The sequence below is a fragment of the Mixophyes fleayi genome, chromosome 1 (assembly GCF_038048845.1).
Source record: "Mixophyes fleayi isolate aMixFle1 chromosome 1, aMixFle1.hap1, whole genome shotgun sequence".
Lineage (NCBI taxonomy): Eukaryota > Metazoa > Chordata > Amphibia > Anura > Limnodynastidae > Mixophyes > Mixophyes fleayi.
Genome location: NC_134402.1, coordinates 128,219,024 through 128,233,941, shown reverse-complemented (window position 1 = coordinate 128,233,941; position 14,918 = coordinate 128,219,024). Strand labels below are relative to the sequence as shown.

The following is a 14,918-nucleotide window of genomic DNA, read 5'->3' as shown; positions in this document are numbered from 1 at the left end:
GTGTTTCAGTCATTTCTGTCGCTTAGCATCCAGCCAGGTCGCTTAGCAGCCTTTGTTTGAAAGTGTATGAAAATAATATTGTGATATGGTCAAAATTGACTGCAAATGACTTGAAATTAGTGTTATTGAGGTTAATATAATGTAGGGGGAAAAAAAGCAAAATTATGTGATTTTAGAAAAAAGTAGGGATTTTAGAAAAAATTAGGGATCCAAATCCAAAACTTGCAAGGACGGGTTTGCCAAAACCAAAACACGATGTTAATCCAGATCCAAAACCAAAACCAGAACACAGAGTCAGTGAACATCTCTATTCCAAACCACTAGCGAGAAAGAAATATGAATGGAAATCCGCTAATCACTACAGAAACATTATAAATAGAAAATAAGGAAAACTTTTTATCTCATGCATACTTTATAACTGTGTTAGAAAACAGGGAAGACAAAAGTAAAATCAATAATGCTGCTCAGGAATAATCTGAAATTCTGCTTTTCAATATCACTTCCAATTATAGTAAAAGGGCCCAATGCAAAGTGTGTAAGGGAATAAGAGGCTGGAGAGCTGTGAAAACATGTCTTTACTATGTGGTATATACTGAGAATTGAAAATGGCTGCTAGAAATTTCCTGTCAGTCAGCACTTCCTGGTTAGCAAAGGGATGGCAGTGATGACACTTCCATCAAACAAATATAGCATACATCTACATCCTCCTTTTTTTTAGAACAAAGTAACAATCAATAGGTGTGTGGGTGCAAGACAGTGTGATAGGTGTTGGATGTGGGAACAGTGTGTAAGTGAAAATACACATGAACTGGTAATACCAAAATTTACATAGTGATTGATCACTATTGGTTAGGGGTATAGGACTGTCCTGCATTGCAATAGATGCTTCTTCAGAGGGCCCATTGTCCACATTGATAGGTGTTCTGACACCTATGTGTTGTGGGGTGGATGCGGACGGTTTGCCCCGGGGACAGTGGTCTCAATGGATGAGAGGTTTTGTAGTGATTGTCTTTGAACCATAACCTGGACTTCTCCAGAGCACTCTGCACATTGGTCTCAATGGTTGGTGTAAGCTTGGCTTAGTTGGTAAGAATGATAGTGCGAGTGCGTCTGGACAGATGGTGTTGAGAAGGAAAAGGGAACTCATCCCTTGGGGTATTTCTCAAATTAAAGAGCGCCATGAATATATCTGAACCATCTCTATAGCATTTGACTACCAGGTGCAATGCAGAATATACTGCCATTTCTGCTAGTCCATTAGATTGTGAATAGCACGGACTGCTAGGGACATGTGAGATGTTCCATTCATTGGTAAAGGACTCATGAACTGCATGGCGTTGTCAGTGAGCAGCTTGTGTGGTATACAATGGGTAGAGAAGTGTCCTTTCATTTTGTTAATGAATATGGCACTTGTCAGTTTAGGAAGATAGTCTATCTCAAACCAACTGGAATATGAGTCCACTAACACAAGGTGCTCTTTCCCCCCTTCACACAAAAAGATCTGCAGCAACGGTAGACCAAGGGAGGTGAGGTACTTCATGGAGAGTGTGCAGTTCTTTGCCATGAAGGGGCCATAGAGCATTACAGGGGGCACAAGCAGAGACCACCCGCTTAATGTCAGCAGCCATAGAGGGCCAATGCAATACATCCTTAGCCCATCACAAGGTGGCCTCCTGCCCAGGGTGCCCCTGATGGATCTGCTAGGCATAAAGTCTTTGGAGAGCATATGGGATTACAAACCACTGACCACGTAAGAGGATGCCCTCTGAGATAGTCAAAGCAGAGAATGACAAAGTCACAAGGCAGTTCCCTGGAGAAAGACAGCCAACCATGCAGGACGACATGCGACAACCTTTGGCAAAGGTCATCCCTGAGTGTAACATCACGCAACTCTTCCATGCACTGGGTGGAGAGGACATCAAACTCCATAACATCCATGTCATCGTCAGCATCAAGGGCACCTAAGTCTGGAAGGTGAGCACATGATAAACCGTCAGCTACGTGGAAGTCCTTTCCACGCTTGTACATCACACCGCAATGGTGATTTTCTTTCAGTCAGCACTGGCAAGGGGATGGCAATGATGTCATTTCCATCAAACACACATAGCATACATCATAGTTGCCTACTCTCCCGGAATGTCTGAGAGACTCCCGAATTTCTGGGAGTCCTCCCGGACTTCCGGAAGAGGAGGCAAACCTCCCAGTTACTAAAGGCCATAATAGTAAAGTGGCGGGGGCGAGGCTTAGAATGTGAATTGTGTGTCGTTGTGGCCCTGCCCCCTGCTGTAATTGGTCGAAAACAGTGATTGCAGGTACAGGGCAGAGCCAAATGACATGACCCGTCAGGCCCTGCCCTCAACATGCCCACCTCCCCCTGATCTCCCGGAAGAGTTTTTTCAAATGTAGGTAAGTATGGCATACATCTACAACACTAATAGTGTTTCCTATGTTAGTGTCACAATCTAGTGTTTTGCAGGATGGTTACTCGGTGGCTGAAGTCCACGGAGACCCAATACTACATCTCTGTGCCAAACTCATTAGTGATGTATGATAAACAATACGAGCAATCCTACCAACAGTTAAAATTCCGAAATCAGGAAAAAATAAGCCCCGGCCCTGATGCCCAAGTTATGCACATAAATGGGCGAATTTGAGTAAAACTCTTCCAATCTTCCGATAAGCTCTGCCCCTTTTGTGACCCATGAATCTGGATGACCCGCCAGCAGCTCTTCAATGTGAGGGCTTAATTTACATCAAAAGGATTCATTAACATACGTGCTTTCCTTGCTCATTCTTAGTCTATAAAATGCCACATGAAAACTTTTTGGTGGATCAGAAATCAATCTGTAATGATAGTCAATGCCATCACCAACCGCTAAAACTGATCATACAGGTTGACAATCCGATAGAATCCATTTTTAAACACACAATATTAACAATGTAGCATTTAGAATAAATTCAACTTGTAATTAATTGTCACATGAAAATTTCACATCTTTCCATGTAAAGCATGATAACGGCACTGTGACTAAGGAACTTCCCAGCACTAGGCAAACCCTGTTGACTATAAAGCTCTCAATAAAAAGGAGAGATTTCATCAAGAAATATTTTTCACTAGCCTACATTGGGGAAACAAAGCAGGAAGAAAGTTTTATTGTTCTTGTTATAGCTTTATTTTTCTCACCAAATCTTCATTCCTAGAGACCATGTTTCTTTGGAAACTACTGAATGGCTGTCTGGTACTGGTATTTGGAGAAAGGCTGCTATCAAAATTGAAGGAAAGTCATATAATGAAGAATATAATGAAGTATCACTTTTTTTTGGTGCATCCACAAAGAAATGCATGTGACAGTCAGGTTTTGGGATGCCATGTCCAGATATAACTATATTAGCTGGAACTCTGTGATCTTGAAAAGCAGACACTTTAAGGTGATGCAGTCCTGAATTAAATAATAATTGCCTACAAGTGCACAAATGTGAACAGTTCAAGGAGGGCAAAGGGATTAGCAAAAAAAGTAGGGTACAGAGAAACCTAAATACTGATATAATATCAGCTATCCCACATTATGATGGCTTGTCTTGAGCTATTTTTATATAGTCACTTCAACAGCTTTTTCGGCCTTATTACCCTTTACCCTGAAGCAACAATACCTCTTGCTGAGGTATGTGCGCTACTTTCTCTAGTTAACAGATCAGATGCAGCCGATGACTCCTCATAGGAAAAAAAAAAAAAAAAATCAAAAAAGTGCAGTTTGTGGGAGAGAAATAAGTTTCTGGTGTGTAACCTCATTCGATATAAAAATATGATATTGCCGCAACTTACCAATTTAGTCGGGTCACCCATGCGCACATCCCGGGACTGGTAATTTAAGCCTTACCACTTCAGACCACTATTTATGACGCAGCCGAGTATCTATCAGCTGGCGGTGCAAAATGTTAATGCTAAATTACGGCAATAACATATTTCTAACACAGTGAAAAGCGGGGACAGAAAATCATCACTACATAATGATAAATAGTACTGCAGATTGTCATAGAAGACGGTTTTAGCTATTTGCTTTTTTCATTTTTGTATTGTTAGAAAATACATCTTTTAGCCTCTCTCTAGGATAAAGGAAAAGCTGTAGAACATCATTAATTTAGTCTTTCCCCAGGTCATGGAAAAGTGGTAGTTTTAATAACAATATACAGTATTTAGGGAAATGTTCGCTCTAAGCTGAACAAGCTGGAAAGGAGAAAGTTAAAAGGTCAATCTAATGAGTACTCCACCCTTAAGGGCTGCATAGAGATCTGCAGCATTTCTCCTAGTAAATACACGAGATCGCTCAATTTAAATACAATTTGTATGACGCACTCTACACATTTTTCAGGCACGATTTTCTAGTTTTGCCTGGGGCACAGGTAAGCACAGTAACTTGTCCAAGGTCACAAAGAGTCAACACTGAGATTTGAAACGAGGTCGCCAGGAAGTCTGTTATTGTTATACTATATACACACATTCCCAAGGTTGGATTTACTCTTCAAGACCTGTAGGCACAAAATATTTTGTGCTCTAAGACACGCCTTTCAGTTGACCACAACACTTCAAACTTTTACAGGCACAGAGCATGTAATAAGTTAAAGGATGAGAAACCTTATTATATTTAGGCACTTTGATACATTTGTTCAAGGCATATCATATTTGAATTTAATATTCAAATCACTTAAGCTAATTACATCTTAAAGGAAATTTTAGCTGAGACAGCTAAGTGCAGGAACGGTTTAGCTGGATAAGTCAGCAAGGCGAGTTGTGCATCTGTTGGACCAAATAGGTTAAAATGTCAAGTTAGGGAAAGGATCCTTTGTTTGATTTAATGTGTACCAATTTAGTTAAATAGGCTCCGGCTTCCACCATTTTGCCAACAAACTGTGTTGTCTTATTTTGGGAACTGGAGTACAACACCTTAATAAAACAGCTGCAGAATACAGCCATTCTTGTACAGATTGCAGACACATACCATCTGATATGCACAATAAAGAAATTGGGCCATGGTCTTGTAAATTATTTGATTTTTAAATACAGTAAACAATCTCTATGTGCTGTTCTTGAGTCAGAGCTCTAAACAAGTTATTTTTTTCACATTACAATTATTCCTGTGGACATTATAGGCCTGATTCATTAAGGAAAGTAAGGCAAAAAAAAATGAGTACGTTTTCTCCTGGACAAACCATGTTCCAGGACAATTGAGTTTATTATTTTGCACATAAGCCAAATACTGGCTATTTTTTCATGTAGCACAGAAATACATGATAGCTTTCAGGGGCGCACGGAGGATTGCCGGGAGGGGGGTTTCTCCCCGCCGACCCAAAAAACAAAAACAAAAAAACCCCGAGAGAGAGCTGCTGCGCATGCACCCGCGCATGCGCAGCAGCTCCGTTTCGCCAGCGCTGTCCTATACAGCAGCCGCGGCGCTGTCTAAGAAGCGCCTGCGGCGGTGCTGTATACAATACAGCACCGCCGCGGACGCTTCTTTGACAGCACCGCGGCTGCTGTATAGGACAGTGGCCACTTAGTTAGCGCAGGGGTGGTTTCTGGAGACTCAGAAACCCCCCCTACGTGCGCCACTGGCTTTATGTTTACAACAGAATTTAAAGTTGATCTAGGACGTGCCCTACCCATAATGTAAATCTGTCCCCACATGTTAAATTTACCTCCCGCGCCAATGCAGCATGATTTTGCCAAGGTGCAGTTACTCCCTTTTTTTTTTGCTTTAATTTCCTTAATGAACCAGGCCCTATAAGTCTATACTATATTGTAATTTGCTATGTCAGGGGACAGGATGCAGAATTATTAATATTATACTTTATAGATATAGTACAAACATACATACATACATACATACAGCCCTTTACAGAGAATGTTTAATCATTTATTGTTTAAGATGTCAAGCAAGAACGCTTATTACACTAGCAGAAAGTGTCCCCAAGTAATACCAGCGTTCAGCTCTCCCACATATTGGGCCAACACCTAATGACCCAACATCAGGGGTGGGCTGGCCCAGGAGGCAGGAGGGCATCGGTCCCCCGGGCCGCTCAGTCTGACCCCTGTTTGGGCCGGGCCCTCCCCCGGTGGATGTCCAATTTCATTAATATTATCGGCGGCTGCATCACAAAACACGCGATGCGGCCGCGTCAGCGCACAGGCGGCCGCATTACATGACACGCGATGCGGCCGCGTCATTAATGACGCGGCCGCATCGCCTGTTATGTGATGCGGCCACCTGTGCACCCCCCGGGCTGAGACTTGCCAGCCCAACATATTATACTAGCAAGTAGTGGGATTCAGACATTCTACTAGCATGCAATACATTTTAAGAAAAGCAAAGGCAAGCATTATTTTAAAAGAACAGAAACATTTTAATTAATGAAGGGGTGTAAGTGATTTAAGGATTGATTTTGAAGTGATTTTTTTTCACTCTTTTTACCATGCACATGACCAGTCAGTGGGTGTGCAGTTATATATTATTTGTTTATATAGTACCCCCATATCTGCAGCGCTGTATAGAGAATATGTAATCATCAACTCTAGCCCCCTTGGAACTTGCAATCTAAATTATATACCACACAAACATCATACTTCCCAACTTTTTTGCAAGCAGCATCGCTGGTGAGTGGTGGAACACTACAAGGATATGCCAAGCACTTTTGAAGGACTAGTGTCACGGCTCTCAGGTGAATTCCACAATATAATTGCACAGAAACTAGGGATGAGCGCACTCGAATTTATGAAATCCGAGCCCACCCGAACGTTGCGGATCCGAGTCGGATCCGAGACAGATCCGGGTATTGGCGCCAAATTCAAAAGTGAAACTGAGGCTCTGACTCATAATCCCGTTGTCGGATCTCGCGATACTCGGATCCTATAAATTCCCCGCTAGTCGCCGCCATCTTCACTCGGGCATTGATCAGGGTAGAGGGAGGGTGTGTTAGGTGGTCCTCTGTGCTGTTTAGTTCTGTGCTGTTTAGTTCTGTGCTGTTTAGTTCTGTGCTGTGCTGTGCTGTGCTGTGCTGTGCTGTGTTCTGCAGTATCAGTCCAGTGGTGCTGTGTGCTGTGCTCTGTCCTTCTGAGGTCAGTGGTGCTGCTGGGTCCTGTGCTGTGTCCTGTTCAGTCCAGTGGTGCTGTGTCCTGTGCTCTGTGCTTCTAAGGGCATAGTTATTTCCCCATTATTCCCAAGTTTTTAAAAAATAAAAAAAAGTAAAAAAAAATAAAAAAGTAAAAAAAAAATAAATAAATATAATAATTATAACCAAATTTGCAAAACCAATCCAGCAGTATAAGTCCATTGGTACTGCAATATTACCAAGTTCACACATTCTGCAGTATCAGTCCAGTGGTGCTGTGTCCTGTGCTCTGTCCTGCTGAGTTCCGTAGTGCTGCTGGGTCCTGTGCCGTGTCCTGTTCAGTCCAGTGGTGCTGTGTCCTGTGCTCTGTGCTTCTAAGGGCATAGTTATTTCCCCATTATTCCCAAGTTTTTAAAAAATAAAAAAAAAGTTAAAAAAAAAAAAAAATTTAAAAAAAAAAAAATATATAATAATTATAACCAAATTTGCAAAACCAATCCAGCAGTATAAGTCCATTGGTACTGCAATATTACCAAGTTCACACATTCTGCAGTATCAGTCCAGTGGTGCTGTGTCCTGTGCTCTGTCCTGCTGAGTTCCGTAGTGCTGCTGGGTCCTGTGCCGTGTCCTGTTCAGTCCAGTGGTGCTGTGTCCTGTGCTCTGTGCTTCTAAGGGCATAGTTTTTTCCCCACTATTCCCAAGTTTTTTAAACATTAAAAAAAAGTAAAAAAAAATAAAAATTTAAAAAAAAAAAAAAAATATATAATAATTATAACCAAATTTGCAAAAACAATACAGCAGTATAAGTCCATTGGTACTGCAATATTACCAAGTTCACACATTCTGCAGTATCTTGTGCTACATATAATGAAGACCAAAAATTTGGAGGATAAAGTAGGGAAAGATCAAGACCCACTTCCTCCTAATGCTGAAGCTGCTGCCACTAGTCATGACATAGACGATGAAATGCCATCAACGTCGTCTTCCAAGCCCGATGCCCAATCTCGTAGTACCGGGCATGTAAAATCCAAAAAGCCCAAGTTAAGAAAATGTAGCAAAAAGAGAAACTTTAAATCATCTGAGGAGAAACGTAAAGTTGCCAATATGCCATTTACGACACGGAGTGGCAAGGAACGGCTTAGGCCCTGGCCCGTGTTCATGACTAGTGGTTCAGCTTCACCCACGGATCTTAGCCCTCCTCCTCCTCCCCCCCCCCCTACAAAAAATTGAAGAGAGTTATGCTGTCAGCAACAAAACAGCAAACAACTCTGCCTTCTAAAGAGAAATTATCACAAATCCCCAAGGCGAGTCCAAGGGTGTTGGTGGTTGTCAAGCCTGACCTTCCCATCACTGTACGGGAAGAGGTGGCTCGGGAGGAGGCTATTGATGATGTAGCTGGCGCTGTGGAGGAACTTGATGATGAGGATGGTGATGTGGTTATTGTAAATGAGGCACCAGGGGGGGAAACAGCTGATGTCCATGGGATGAAAAAGCCCATCGTCATGCCTGGTCAGAAGACCAAAAAATGCACCTCTTCGGTCTGGAGTTATTTTTATCCAAATCCAGACAACCAATGTATGGCCATATGTAGCTTATGTAAAGCTCAAATAAGCAGGGGTAAGGATCTTGCCCACCTAGGAACATCCTCCCTTATACGTCACCTGAATAACCTTCATAGTTCAGTGGTTAGTTCAGGAACTGGGGCTAGGACCCTCATCGGTACAGGGACACCTAAATCCCGTGGTCCAGTTGGATACACACCAGCAACACCCTCCTCGTCAACTTCCTCCACAATCTCCATCAGATTCAGTCCTGCAGCCCAAGTCAGCAGCCAGACTGAGTCCTCCTCAATACGGGATTCATCCGAGGAATCCTGCAGCGGTACGCCTACTACTGCCACTGCTGCTGTTGCTGCTGTTAGTCGGTCATCTTCCCAGAGGGGAAGTCGTAAGACCGCTAAGTCTTTCACAAAACAATTGACCGTCCAACAGTCGTTTGCCATGACCACAAAATACGATAGTAGTCACCCTATTGCAAAGCGTATAACTGCGGCTGTAACTGCAATGTTGGTGTTAGACGTGCGCCCGGTGTCCGCCATCAGTGGAGTGGGATTTAGAGGGTTGATGGAGGTATTGTGTCCCCGGTACCAAATCCCCTCGAGATTCCACTTCACTAGGCAGGCGATACCAAAAATGTACAGAGAAGTACGATCAAGTGTCCTCAGTGCTCTTAAAAATGCGGTTGTACCCACTGTCCACTTAACCACGGACATGTGGACAAGTGGTTCTGGGCAAACGAAGGACTATATGACTGTGACAGCCCACTGGGTAGATGCAACCCCTTCCGCAGCAACAGCAACAGCTGCATCAGTAGCAGCATCTACAAAATGGCTGCTCATGCAAAGGCAGGCAACATTGTGCATTACAGGCTTTAATAAGAGGCACAACGCTGACAACATATTAGAGAAAATGAGGGAAATTATCTCCCAGTGGCTTACCCCACTTAGACTCTCATGGGGATTTGTGGTGTCAGACAATGCCAGTAACATTGTGCGGGCATTAAATATGGGCAATTTCCAGCACGTCCCATGTTTTGCCCACACCATTAATTTGGTGGTGCAGCATTACCTCAAGAGTGACAGGGGTGTGCAGGAGATGCTTGCGGTGGCGCGCAAAATTGCTGGACACTTTCGGCATTCAGCCAGTGCCTACCGCAGACTAGAGGCACATCAAAAAAGCATGAACCTGCCCTGCCATCACCTCAAACAAGAGGTTGTGACGCGCTGGAACTCCACCCTCTATATGCTGCAGAGGATGGAGGAGCAGCAAAAGGCCATTCAGGCCTACACAGCCACCTACGACATAGGCAAAGGAGTGGGGATGCGCCTCAGTCAAGCGCAGTGGAGACTGATTTCCGTGTTGTGCAAGGTTCTGCAGCCATTTGAACTTGCCACACGAGAAGTCAGTTCCGACACTGCCAGCTTGAGTCAGGTCATTCCCCTGATCAGGCTGTTGCAGAAGCAGCTGGAGAAAGTGAGGGAGGAGCTGGTAAGCCATTGCGATTACACAAGCATGTAGCTCTTGTGGATGTAGCCCTTCATACGCTTTGCCAGGATCCGAGGGTGGTCACTCTTTTAAAGTCAGAGGAATACATTCTGGCCACCGTGCTCGATCCTCGGTTTAAAGCGTATGTTGTGTCTCTGTTTCCGGCGGACACAAGTCTACAGCGGTGCAAAGACCTGCTGGTCAGGAGATTGTCCTCTGAAGAGGACCGTGACATGCCAACAGCTCCACCCTCATTTTCTTCCACATCTATGGCTGCGAGGAAAAAGCTCAGTTTTCCCAAAAGAGGCACTGGCGGGGATGCTGATAACATCTGGTCCGGACTGAAGGACCTGCCAACCATTGCAGACATGTCTACTCTCGCTGCATTGGATGCTGTCACAATAGAAAAAATTGTGGATGATTACTTTGCTGACACCATCCAAGTAGACATGTCAGACAGTCCATATTGTTACTGGCAGGAAAAAAAGGCAGTTTGGAAGCCCCTGTACAAACTGGCTCTATTTTACCTGAGTTGTCCCCCCTCCAGTGTGTACTCGGAAAGAGTTTTTAGTGCAGCGGGGAACCTGGTCAGTGAGCGGCGAAGGAGGTTGCTTCCTCACAACGTTGAAAAAATGATGTTTATAAAAATGAATAATCAATTCCTCAATGAAGTACAGCACTGCCCTCCAGATACTACAGAGGGACCTGTGGTTGTGGAGTCCAGCGGGGACGAATTGATAATGTGTGATGAGGAGGAAGTACACACTGTAGGGGGAGAGGAATCAGAGGTTGAGGATGAGGACGACATCTTGCCTCAGTAGAGCCTGTTTAGTCTGTACAGGGAGAGATGAATAGCTTTTTTGGTGTGGGGGCCCAAACAAACCAATCATTTCAGCCAAAGTTGTTTGGTAGGCCCTGTCGCTGAAATGATTGGTTTGTTAAAGTGTGCATGTCCTATTTCAACAACATAAGGGTGGGTGTGAGGGCCCAAGGACAATTCCATCTTGGACCTTTTTTTTTGGCATTATATGACCAATCAACAGTCGTTTGCCATGTTCAAAAAGTAAAACCAAATTTAAAAAAATACAAGAAATTAAACCAAAAGTAAAATGCCGTGTCATAATTTAAAACAAGAGGTATTGACGTGCTCTAAAACTACTGTATTGTTGTTTATATTTTATAAACACTACACTTGAAAGCTTGAGTCTTTCAATAAAAAAGTAACTGTCCATTGCACGAATATTTGCAACAGGGACAATTTTAGGGTTAAGAAAGTCAACTAATAACACTTCGACGCTGTCTGTCTTTATAAACACTACACTTGGAAGTTGGAGGAGGTATTGTGGCCCCGGCACCAAATTTACTACCGGGGCCACTCCACTGTGCAGTCCATATTTAGGTGTATCAGATATTAAACAACGGTGACAGTTGATGCCCAATTTTTTAATTACATTGTGGCCTCGGTACCAAATTGTGTACCGGGGCCACCACACTACGCAGTCCAGATACTTGTTTGGTGGAATTCAGACCAGTTGAGGGTTTTATTATTATATTGTGTGGACCACTCTATCTATACCACACTACAACTCTATACCACTCTATTTCATACTTTAATTCTATTTCATACTTTAATTCTATTTCATACTTTAATTCTATTACTAATTACCATAAAGAGGAACAAAATAAACCAATTTTACCAAAAGTATAATATGACTTAGACTTACAAACACTACACTTGAAAGATCGTGCCTTTAAATGAAAAAGTCAGTCTTCATTGCACGACTATGTGCAACAGGGACAGTTTTTTGGGTTTACAAAGTCAAACAATAACACTTTGACCCTGTCTGTCTGGGATCTCAATGACGAATTGTCTGTACCATGTTTGGAGGAGGTATTGTGGCCCCGGTATCAAATTGGGTACCGGGGCCAACCCACTATGCAGTCCAGATACTTGTTTGGTGGAATTCAGACACGTGGAGGGTTTTATTATTATTATATTGTGTGGACCACTCTATCTATACCACACTACAACTCTATACCACTCTATTTCATACTTTAATTCTATTTCATACTTTAATTCTATTTCATACTTTAATTCTATTTCATACTTTAATTCTATTTCATACTTTAATTCTATTACTAATTAATTACCATAAAGAGGAACAAAATAAACCAATTTTACCAAAAGTATAATATGACTTAGACTTACAAACACTACACTTGAAAGATCGTGCCTTTAAATAAAAAAGTCAGTCTTCATTGCACGACTATGTGCAACAGGGACAGTTTTTTGGGTTTACAAAGTCAAACTTTGACCCTGTCTGTCTGGGATCTCAATGACGAATTGTCTGTACCATGTTTGGAGGAGGTATTGTGGCCCCGGTATCAAATTGGGTACCGGGGCCACCCCACTATGCAGTCCAGATACTTGTTTGGTGGAATTCAGACACGTGGAGGGTTTTTTAATTATATTGTGGCCTCGGTACCAAATTGTGTACCGGGGCCACCACACTACGCAGTCAAGATAGATAGATGCGTATTGCGTATCATAGATAAAGTACATTCAGTGGTGTGGGGCAAATTGAAAAATATTCAAAATGCACTGACATTATCAAAAACAAGAGGTTGTCACACGCTAAAACTCCAACATGTATATGATGGAGAGGATGGAGGAGCAGCCGTATGTGTAGTGTAATGCAGATCTGTTGAAGGTTTTTTATATATTTTATTGTGGTGCCCAGTGCCCACTCCTCTACGCAGTCCAGGTACAATTATTGGTGCGAATCATAAAAGTTCAGGGTTTTTAATATATTGTGGTGACCCACTCCTCTACGCAGTCCAGGTACAATTATTGGTGCGAATCATAAAAGTTCAGGGTTTTTAAGATATTGTGGTGACCCACTCCTCTACGCAGTCCAGGTACAATTATTGGTGCGAATCATAAAAGTTCAGGGTTTTTAATATATTGTGGTGACCCACTCCTCTACGCAGTCCAGGTACAATTATTGGTGCGAATCATAAAAGTTCAGGGTTTTTAAGATATTGTGGTGACCCACTCCTCTACGCAGTCCAGGTACAATTATTGGTGCGAATCATAAAAGTTCAGGGTTTTTAAGATATTGTGGTGACCCACTCCTCTACGCAGTCCAGGTACAATTATTGGTGCGAATCATAAAAGTTCAGGGTTTTTAAGATATTGTGGTGACCCACTCCTCTACGCAGTCCAGGTACAATTATTGGTGCGAATCATAAAAGTTCAGGGTTTTTAAGATATTGTGGTGACCCACTCCTCTACGCAGTCCAGGTACAATTATTGGTGCGAATCATAAAAGTTCAGGGTTTTTAAGATATTGTGGTGACCCACTCCTCTACGCAGTCCAGGTACAATTATTGGTGCGAATCATAAAAGTTCAGGGTTTTTAAGATATTGTGGTGACCCACTCCTCTACGCAGTCCAGGTACAATTATTGGTGCGAATCATAAAAGTTCAGGGATTTTAAGATATTGTGGTGACCCACTCCTCTACGCAGTCCAGGTACAATTATTGGTGCGAATCATAAAAGTTCAGGGTTTTTAATATATTGTGGTGACCCACTCCTCTACGCAGTCCAGGTACAATTATTGGTGCGATTCATAAAAGTTCAGGGTTTTTAATTTATATTGTGGTGACCCACTCCTCTACGCAGTCCAGGTACAATTATTGGTGCGAATCATAAAAGTTCAGGGTTTTTAATATATTGTGGTGACCCACTCCTCTACGCAGTCCAGGTACATTTATTGGTGCGATTCATAAAAGTTCGGGGTTTTTAAGATATTGTGGTGACCCACTCCTCTACGCAGTCCAGGTACATTTATTGGTGCGAATCATAAAAGTTCAGGGTTTTTAATATATATTGTGGTGACCCACTCCTCTACGCAGTCCAGGTACATTTATTGGTGCGAATCATAAAAGTTCAGGGTTTTTAATATATATTGTGGTGACCCACTCCTCTACGCAGTCCAGGTACATTTATTGGTGCGAATCATAAAAGTTCAGGGTTTTTAATATATATTGTGGTGACCCACTCCTCTACGCAGTCCAGAAAGATACCTTGTTGCAACGTTTTGGACTAATAACTATATTGTGAGGTGTTCAGAATACACTGTAAATTAGTGGAAATGCTTGTTATTGAATGTTATTGAGGTTAATAATAGCCTAGGAGTGAAAATAAGCCCAAAAACTTGATTTTTAAACTTTTTATGTTTTTTTCAAAAAAAAACCGAATCCAATACCTTAAATCCGAACCGAGACCTTTCGTCAAGTGTTTTGCGAGACAAATCCGAACCTCAAAAATAACGAAAATCCGGATCCAAAACACAAAACACGAGACCTCAAAAGTCGCCGGTGCACATCCCTAACAGAAACAATGATGCTGGTAAACTTAAATATTTATTGTGATTACAGGCAGGGGTGGATCTCAGTGGCTGAAGGGCCAGGCAAGGGATAAAACAAAATGTCCAGAAATAATATGCAAAACTAAAGTCTTTTAAACTTGCCAGGCTCCAGAGATGCAGAGTGAAATCAGAGTCCAAAGTCCAGGTAATTATAAATAGCAAAATCCAGAGTTATAACATAAACAGGGTTCCAGAGCTGAAACACATGCAGATATCCAGAGCTGTAACACAAACAATGAACCAGCAAGGAATGATTGCCACAGGTCAGTCTTTATGGTCTGGTGATCTGCAAAACACTTAACAGCTGAGTGAGTACACACAATCCACATAGCGGCCACT

The 14,918-nt window shown here is 42.4% G+C and overlaps 1 protein-coding gene and 1 long non-coding RNA gene across 2 annotated transcripts in view; one reads left to right on the top strand and one right to left on the bottom strand.

Moving 5' to 3' along the window:
* LOC142142024 (uncharacterized) overlaps window positions 1-14,918 on the top strand; it is a 226,312-nt gene that overhangs the window by 140,714 nt on the left and 70,680 nt on the right. The gene's annotated exons all lie outside the window — the stretch shown is intronic.
* PRSS12 (serine protease 12) overlaps window positions 1-14,918 on the bottom strand; it is a 182,884-nt gene that overhangs the window by 148,405 nt on the left and 19,561 nt on the right. The gene's annotated exons all lie outside the window — the stretch shown is intronic.